Raw genomic sequence first — 9,716 nt, 5'->3', positions numbered from 1 at the left:
CCCTATTATTTAGGCCCACATCATCTTTTCCCAAGGACTTCCAGTTCATTCTTTTCCAGAGCCTGAGAGTTGCATAGTTGGATTCCCGTCACAGGGAATCAGCTTCCAAACACCCTTAAAAAGAAGTGTGATGAGTTGTGAAGGTCCTCACACTTCAGCTGTTCTCTGGCAGAATAAGAGACCAACTCTGAAGCTGAAGAGCTCCCAGGGGACAAACTGACAGCTGCCACTGCTTTTCTTTTAAGCTACAGGAATTTCAGCATGAACACACCTGATCTCAACTATGGCTGCAGACAATCTAACACAGATTCATAGAATTACTCAGATTGGAAAAGATATTGGGAGACCATCTAGCACCAACCTCTGCTGGAAGCAAAGTTAGTTCAGACCAAGTTGCTTAGGGCTTTATCCAGTTGGGTCTTGGAAAATTTGCAAGAATAGATTCCAAAATTTGAAATGATAGCCTGGTCCTACCTACACGGCTTTCTAGATTGAAACATTGTCCTTTCCCTCAAGTGTATGGAGGGGGAGAGACAAGCTTAAATTAAAATGTGTAAAATGGTTTAACAGGTCACTGCTGGAAAGAGAAAAGCATTTAAGTATTTCCCCGAAGTACTGTTTGTTATATCACATAAACTTGCATTCAGGTAAACTTGTCTACAGCAGGAACCAAGTCACAGCCAGCAGCTCGAAGTTGAATTAAAACCAGGTTATCTCTTATGGATGGTGGGAAAATGGAAGAATGAACTGTAGGTCTTAAAAAAATACAGCATAGGGACACAAAATTTTAACCAGGAAAACACATCAGATGTTTATGCATGTTAGGTGTTTATTTTTCAATTAAGTACATGTGCCCAGATCATGACAGGATGTTTGAACTGTGCACATCAGGTCTTTTACCCACTGTTTATATGAATGTCATTCACTATCAGGCCTCTGCGGAAGATAAACAGATTGAAGAGAGATGGGGACATATCAGAGTTTTGCATTGCTTCCGCTTCTAACTCTGCTCTTGGTGCTATAAGAAACAAAACCTCTTGACCAGAAGAATGTCAGAAAAAACAGGGAAGGGAGAAAAAGAATTGGTCACAAACCGGGAGGCAGAGAACAGTGCAAACCAAAGGCATCTACCAAAATGCTTAGAGATGGGCACTCTTGAGACCATGAGACACCCAGGGCAATTTTTCTGGAGTCTGAAGATGACAGACACAAAGCAACTGAAACTAAGACCAAAAAGACACATGATCCACTTACCTGGCAGACAACATTCAACACACATGCCAGAGACTTGCTAAGGGGACTGCAGGACTGCCAAATCCTTGCTGACGTTCAGATCATTGGGCTTCTTCCCCACTCCAACACCTCTGAAGTCTCAGAAACCACAAAGTCAAGCAGTAGGCTTGGACCTACACATGGTGCAGGGAGACGAGCTTAAAAGCTACAGTTAATCACAAATCAACCAAAAGTGCCTGTACAGTTTTGCTGCCCCCCATTCCTACCACCATCTTCACCACAAACCTTCACACCGGTTCAAGAAACACCTACAAAAAGGCAAGACCTTAAATATCCACTGCTACCTCAGGCTAGCCAGAGAGCCCAGGGAGGACTCTGAAATCTTCAAGACTTCTGCACTAAGTGATACATACCAGTAAAGCACATCCACAAATCCCTTCTAGCAAGATCTTGTACTGCTTCATTCAACATGCAACTGCTTCGGATTATTCTTTGATACAGTGCAACTCCATGGTCAAATCGACATAAAACATGGGCACAAGCTCTAAGCCAGAAGTATTTTTTTTTGTGGAGCCACCCTTGCCGCATTTTTGCAGTGGGTTATCCTTAGGTTTCATGCACTGTTATAACCAAAAGACAATATCCAAAATGCATTCAGTGGTCTGTGCTCATCTGCTACCTTCCCCAGATGTTTTCCCTTCCTTTTTCCTCCTCTGCAGGGATGCCAGAGTTTACTGTGTATGTGAGGAGAGGTTTAGAGACTATTGTACAGGCATCAGAGTACGTCCTACAAATAAGAGGTTAAATTCCTGTAATTTGGGGGAAAACGCCCTAATTCTGCTGGAGATCACCAAGGTCACTCATGCAGCCACACAGCGTAGCGACCCGGTTTGGGCCCTCAGCTGCATGCTGTGGGCCCGCCCATGCCACTGAAGTTAGCCACAAAACTCACTGTGACTGTTACAAGAGTAGGTTTAGGGCTACTGCTTCTGAAAATCCCATTCACGGGATACCACCTTTACCTTCAAAAGGTAATCAGAATAATGGTTCAACCTATGTACCCAAAACAGGGTGGAAAGCTAAGAGCGAAAGGGTATTTGCAGTGTTCATTTCTACGTTCAAGCTTTTAGAGCAAACTACTATCTTGATTGTTATCGAAAGGTCACTCACACTGACTAGAGATTAAGATGAACAAAAGGCAGCTGATTAGGGGAACTCTCCCTTTACACACTTTATAACACTGTCTGATTGAAATAACAAGTAAAAGGATAGCAGGATTATGCACAAAACCCCAACAACCCCAAAACTCCAGTGTTACTATTGAATAGCTCGCACACCCAGACTCCAAAAGAAAACGGCAACAGCATTTAGTAACAAAACATGGCCTTTAAGCCTACGAGAAACAGCAACTCGCCGGCCGTACCAAAGAGCTTTATTGCTGAAAACAGTAGGTGGAACAAAGGGACAGAGGAGCAGAAAGGATGGGGTAAAGGTATATTCTTCTGCATAGGAGAACTGATGAATTTGCCATTCAAATATCTGCAAACTCAGAGTGGAAAGACCACTTCCCTTGCATTCGGAGTAATATCATGCATTTCCCTCCAGACTATGATACCATCAAAAGCACATCAAAGTGTACTTCCTGTGTGGCACACTGTCCCTTGGCTGAAGTGTTGTCTTTTTAAAAGACAAAACCATCTAATTTATGTATTTTCACATGAATCATCCCTAACCCCATGTGTTTGAGGTGCAATGTAATACTGTTGCACCATGGGGACAAAGACACACGTACCCCTGCTTTCTGCTTTGTGAGCAGCCAGAGCATCAAGGCCTCATTTGAGCAGTCACATTTACTGCAAGATAATGCTATAGGACAGCATAGGTTTGAGCCTCCTTGGGGTGGGTGAGAGGGTAGTAAGCAGTTGCTTAAGGCATTAATCCATAGGCATAGTTGAAAAGGTGGACACTGTAATAGATTATTGTCCCCGTTGTCTTCCAGAGTGGTGACTTACCCATGCAGTCCCTGAGGTTTTGGAATTAAGATTTTCAGATGCGCACACCCCTGGTCACTATCTGGGGCCCACACCAGCACCGTGTATTATTCCCCATTCCTAGTAGCACCCCCAGATGAGCCCCAATCCTCACTTAGTGTGTTGCACTCAGTGTATTTCCCACACGGCCCCTGAAAGGCAACCTTGTGTCGCTACTCCTCCTTGGTACACCAGCTGCAGAGTAAGAGCACCGAGTCCTAGTTTCAAGCTTTTTGTTTGAGAGTCACATCATTTCCCATCACGAGCTGGGTGGGGGGAGATAAAGGCCGTCAGTCTGTCTGCAGAACAGGCTGGCTCTGTTTGCCCCGTGCCCCAGCGAACAGAGGTTGTCAACTTTTAATGGAGCACTCAGGTTTCTGCCGATGCCAGCTGCAGATAGAACGGCCCAGCAGCAAACAAATTCAGATCCCTGGGGGCCGCTCAGATTCTCCTCTTATTTGTTAGTTTACCTGTAAAATACACTTGGGCTAATTCCTGCCTGCGTGGTTGCAAAGATACATTTCCCTCCTCTTTTGAGTTAGTGAGGGGGGGGGAAACAAGCAAGTACAGCAAGGCTAATGGAGTAAGAGAGCATTTCCCATGGCTTAGGCAATAGCAAATGTTTTCTGCTGGGGATTGTTTGCCTAAGACCCTGCACAGAGGTGAAATTGTGCAGCACTTTATAATAACTAAGACCCACTCGTTACATACAAAGGTGCAGAAGGCGTCCTAATATCTACATGTTCAGATGGGCTTAAATCCAATAGCTCCTCACGACATCAGCTGTTGAATTTATTATATGCTTATTACAAGGCCAAGAAAGGAGAAGGAATTATCAGCACATGTTTTACTTGATTTTTAAATATTAACAAAAACATTTTAGTCACACCTGAAACATTGTGTTACTGAAATGGACCAGAATACTCACCTGCAATTCAAATCCTCACTTATTTCATACATAAAAATGAGCCTGAATGTCTCCTCAGACTCTTTTTAGAATTCATCCTTGTCACCAAACTGTTGTTCAACTCAGCTGCAAAATTTGCGGCTTCTTAGTCCCGAAAGACATACATGCTGTGATTTAGACATGAGCCATGAGAGAGAAAGGCTGCAGCGCTGAAACTGGATCCAGTCTGGGTTCGGATGCTTGGCACCCGAGCGTTTGATGACAGCTCTGATTTAGGGCTGTGACTACAGCATACTTTAATGAGAAAGTCAAGGCTGTGAAGGTTGAGTCTTGCAGGTCAAGATTAAAATGCACCTACAGAACCAGGAAAACTTGCATATCACCTGTGTACAGCATATTTTGCACCAAAGTAGTCCACATTCCTGAGCACCCTCTCACACGTTAAAAAAAAAAAAGACTTGTCTGAAAAATGGATTCTAGTAAAAACCAAAAATAAACACATGTCTTTTGGACAGCAGGCTCCACACAGGTCCAGTTTTGCAGCTGAAACCAAATGAAAGCAGAGTGAAAAACTCTGAAAAAGTCACCTAGAATATAAGTGTACATAGCTTGGTTTAGAAAAAACTTTTGACAGTTTTCCACAAGACATTCGCATAAGCAAGCTAGGGAAAAATCACCTAGAGAAACTCATTATAGGCTGAGCATGACACTGTTTGAAAAACATTAAGAGAATAGTTATGAATGGTACACTGTTTGGGAGGATATATTAAGCATGGTTCACAGAGGTCTATCTTTGAGCTAATTCTATTTAATATTTTCATTCATTATCTTGATGACTGGATAGATCAGATGGGAATGAGTATGCTGGAGGAAAGGACTGGAATTTAAGTGATACTGGCAAATTGGGGAAGTAGTCTGAAAAAATAGAAAGCTATTTAAGAGGGGACGTAGAAATGTGTAAGTACAGAATGGAAAATGAAAGCCCATATAACAGACCTATAGAGAGGCATCATGATACTGAGCTCACACATTAAACTTAAGGCAATAAACTTATTCTCCAAAACCCACAGATGGGGAAGCATAAATAGGAAGATGGCCTGAGACACACCCAAAGTTAAAATCCTGCTTTATTCAGTCAGTACTCGTGAGGCCTTAGCTAGAGAACTGCCTAGTTGAGAGAAATGCACTTAAGGAAGGACATTGACCATTTGGAGAAACTCAGGAAGACAGAAACAACTCCAGATCTAGGAAACACAGCCCTCAAGGGGAGAGACTGTACAAACTAAGAACATTTAGTCCAGAGGAAAGAAGATTGAGCACGGATGCTATCAGTCTTCAAGTACATAAAAGAGCACTGCAAAGAGGAAAGGAATAGTCTGTTCTCTGTACCACAGTGGATAGGGATTAAAAAAAAAAAAGGTAAACAGGCTTACACTGCCACACAAAAGATTCAAGTAAGATACCAGGAAGAAAGAACCTGTTCTCTTTCCCTCCCAAACAACCCTAATGATAGTAAAGTCCTGTGACAGCTAGTGACAAAACCTCTAAAAACAAGCTAGCTGGACACCTGAAAAGAACAACGTACATAAAGCTGATCCTTCTTTTGGGTAGGGAAAGGGACAAGATGACCTTAGGATTCCCTTCAAGAAGCGATAGCCCCTGTCATTCTATATACATCTAACAGATGACAATGCCTTAATGAAAAGGCACAAAGAGATGCTTATCAATGACAGATTCAGAAGAGATCTTACTAACGGATAGCACAAAAGAGGGTTTGCTTTCTTAATATCTTTATATTGATCCTAAATTGGACACAGTCGCTCCACGACCCACTGAGAAGTTTTAAACCAACACCTGCTTCTCTTTTGAACATCGCTGCGAAGTTCACATGACAAAGCAAGCCACAGGATTCCAAGGAAAAAATGGAGATGTCAGAAACAGACTGGAAGCTCAACAGACACTACTTTCCATCTGATCTGGTGCAATCTTAGAATGAGACACTACCATATTTTCCTCCCAATCACGCACATAACAGAGCTCCTCCTCTGAACACACAAATGCCACAAGCTGGAATGGATGCGGCACTGCTGCACTGTAACTTGTTGTGCTGTTGCTGACCATCCCTGCAAGAAAGGCTGCACATTTGTGGTTAAGTGAAGAGATTCTCCTACCTCACATAGTGCACAGTCACTTACCTGGATTCGATATTTTGAGCTCAGAGTAACAGAAACTCTGGTATTGCAAGCACAAACAGCTAGATTAGCCATAAAGAGAAAGACACCTAATTTGCAAGCCAGGAGCCACAGGCTGTTTACACCAGAACATCCCAGCTGTAAACATTTAATTAAATTAGCCTTTTTTTTCAATCAAGGCATATTTGCTACATCACTTCTCATTTTTGACTTGTTGCAAAGCCTCTCCTGATGTTCCTTTTTTAAGGCACTGAAATGCTGGACTTGGAAGTTACTGCAACGGGCAGAAGCCAGGAGTAGCCAAGTGCAGAATGGTAACGCTGGGTTTGCTCAACCACTCCTCAAGCGTTGCCTGGCTTAAGATGCATGATATCTGCAAAAGTCCTTCCAGCACAAACTCACCCCACAGTGCTTTCTGACAGCGCTAGCTTAAAGTTTAGATGAATAATGAAAACTTCAGTTTTACTAATTTAAAACAGAAGCTGCTTGCACAATCAGATAAAGAACACAAAAACTTGTGTTGATGCCTGAGCCAATTTTGTGACCAACTTTGGACTAGAACTGCTCAGCAAAAAGGGGAGAAGCTCAATAACATTCAGTAATTATCAACTGTTGATTCAGGTTATTCTACTACTGTATGGCAAAAAAAAAAAAGGAACATGCTTCTGAACTACACTAAGACTCTTTGTCTTCTTTAGTTTTTTTTTTGTTGTTTTTTTTTTTTTTTTAAAGTAGCCAGGGTACCCTCACTCACTTCTATTGATTGGCATAAAAATGGCTGAGTCCACTAAGTGGACAATCAGCAGAACATGACTGTTAAATTGCTTCGCTGCATCATTGACAGCATTATTAAATGATTCACATGCTAACAGAAATACATGTCTTAACTGCAGTCAATTACCAATGTTATCACTTTCTTTAAAACAGAAGTTAAAAATTCTTCTGGAAATTACAGACCAGTGTGAGCTTACTTCAATGCCAGGTAAAACCATGAGGCAACAATCAAAACCAGGCTGGCTAATCATCCTGATAAACATGATTCATTAAGCACCAAAAAAGCAAAGGAAAATTGGGCATCTCCACTATACTGGAATTATCCACACACATCCATAAACCATTGGCTTACCAAAGACCTTCTGCAAAAAAAGCAAAGAAAGAAAAGGACAGAAGTAAAATAAGAGTCTGGCTTTAACCAAATGAAAGATTAAAAGAGTGCTAAAAACCTCCATGCTAACCTCAGTGTTGCTTAACTTTAATGACCTTCCAGAAAGGGAAGAACTATAACTGGGCAAGATTTGCAAATAGCCCAAAGTTAATTTAGCTGGCAGGAAGAGGAGGAGGAGGAACTTAAGTACCACTAAAGCTAGGCTGAAATTGAGTATTGACAAGTGAAAGGTAACCACAAAGAACATATAAATTGAACTACGCTGATACGGTACCAGAAGCATCGAAGATAAAAGATTTGGGCATCACTGTGAACAGCTCAATAGAACACGGACCCTGCACAGCAGGACTCCGGGGGATACACGCTTAAGAAAAGGGACAGATATTACTGAAATTATTAAAATGATCAATCTTCATTTTGAAGAGCATATTGATTTAATAAAACCATTAGAAGCATGGATAGTTTTCTATACCAACAGGTTGCAAAGATTTGCACTTCTGAAGACAGATGACATGTGATAAAGGTAAACAAATTAACAGCAAGAAGGAAGGGAAATCATGACTTCTGTTCCAGCAGAACACGAAATCAACTGAAAATAGCAAATTAAAATTGCAGTTTCATAATTAGCTTGTGGGTTAGAGTGCCACAAGATAACTTGGAAAATGCGTTTCAGCAATTTTTTAAATGATTGGGTATTCGTCTGAATAACAGAAAACCCACACTTACACTAGGCAGAACAAAAATACGAATGTTCAGGCTCAAAGGACACAAGATATCCACCAAGTGTGAGGAGTCTGGGGAAACAGTTTCCTTACAATTAGGTTATTCCATAATTATCCATGGCAGAAGTTTTTGTACTTTCCAAGAGTGTGATGCTGGAAACATTAAATGCTCATGTTTTAGAATGTATCCCTATCTTCCCACGAATCTGCTGTAAAGCAGGAGAGAAGAAAAATGAGGTAAGGGAGCTTGAGCAACTCAAAATACATCAGCTCGCAAGGCTCCCTCACACCCAGCAACATGCTATGCATAGACAGCTGACATCAGCAGATCAAAGATGGTGAAAACTCTTCAGGCAGCTCTCTTCTACGTTACTAGGCAGGACTGAACATTGGAGCTGCAGAAGTACCAACATAGTAACTGATCTCCAAAGACAGGGACAGGGAATCCTCCCTGCACTGGTAGCATCACAACTGGAGTAAGCAGACAAAGGGGCAAGGCTGATCCAACACCATGGTGAAATAGTCCAACAATTCACTTATTTGTCATTCAGTTTTGAGACTTTGTCTTTTCACCTTATGTATGATCAGTGAATCTGTAGATCTCCTCTGAACTCAGGTCCCTTGGAACAGACAAGGTCTGTTCAGGAAGATGAATACTACCTTGAAGAACATTTTCTGATGATCCGACTCAAGAAGCAAAATATACCTGCAGGCAGAAGGGTGCGAGCTAATCCCTGTTGTGCTACAGCCCTACAGAGACAGCTGATCCTTCTGCAATTCCAAACTGCCAGTCAAAGCTTCAACATCTTAATACACAGCATGCTCTAATTAAAATTTCTAATTAAGGGAGGGAAAAAACCCGCTAACCAGCAAAACTGATGTTGCAAATTAGCAAGCCTTATGTACAAATTGAAGGTGGTCTTTGTTGCTCTTTCATATATCATATTAATGTTAGTATTTTAAGCAAATAATTCCGGACAAAGTTACTATGAGTTCACTTGTGCCCATTTTAGTAGTGGGAGACAAGTAACATTTCCTAGACAAGCCTCCTTTGTTACGGTGCATGGCACACAACAGACAATCCATCTTATCATCTGCCTTTGGAAGACAGACCAAATAAAAAAGTACCAAGGAACAAATAAACAAATTCTGTCTGCAGTGCCTCAGTGAAAGATGAGGTTCTCTCAGACTTTCTCTTACTTTTGTCCCAGGAAAGAAAGGAAATGTTCTGAAGAGCCTGGACTAACTACCCTCAAGGCTAGTAACGGCAGACGCAGAAGCGGCCTTCATATGGTAGGTGAGTGAAATGTGGGAAGACAAGCAGCAGGAGCTACAGTCTGAAGATTCAGCTCCACCCCTGCAACATCCCACATATGACCGTGGACAACTCACTAAACTCATTCTTCCAATTCTGTACCCAGCAACTGGGCATGGATTTACTGCAACAAACATATCAGTGAGAGTGAA

This window comes from Gymnogyps californianus, chromosome 13 (genome assembly GCF_018139145.2).
Source record: "Gymnogyps californianus isolate 813 chromosome 13, ASM1813914v2, whole genome shotgun sequence".
NCBI lineage: Eukaryota > Metazoa > Chordata > Aves > Accipitriformes > Cathartidae > Gymnogyps > Gymnogyps californianus.
This window is presented reverse-complemented; position numbering follows the sequence as displayed.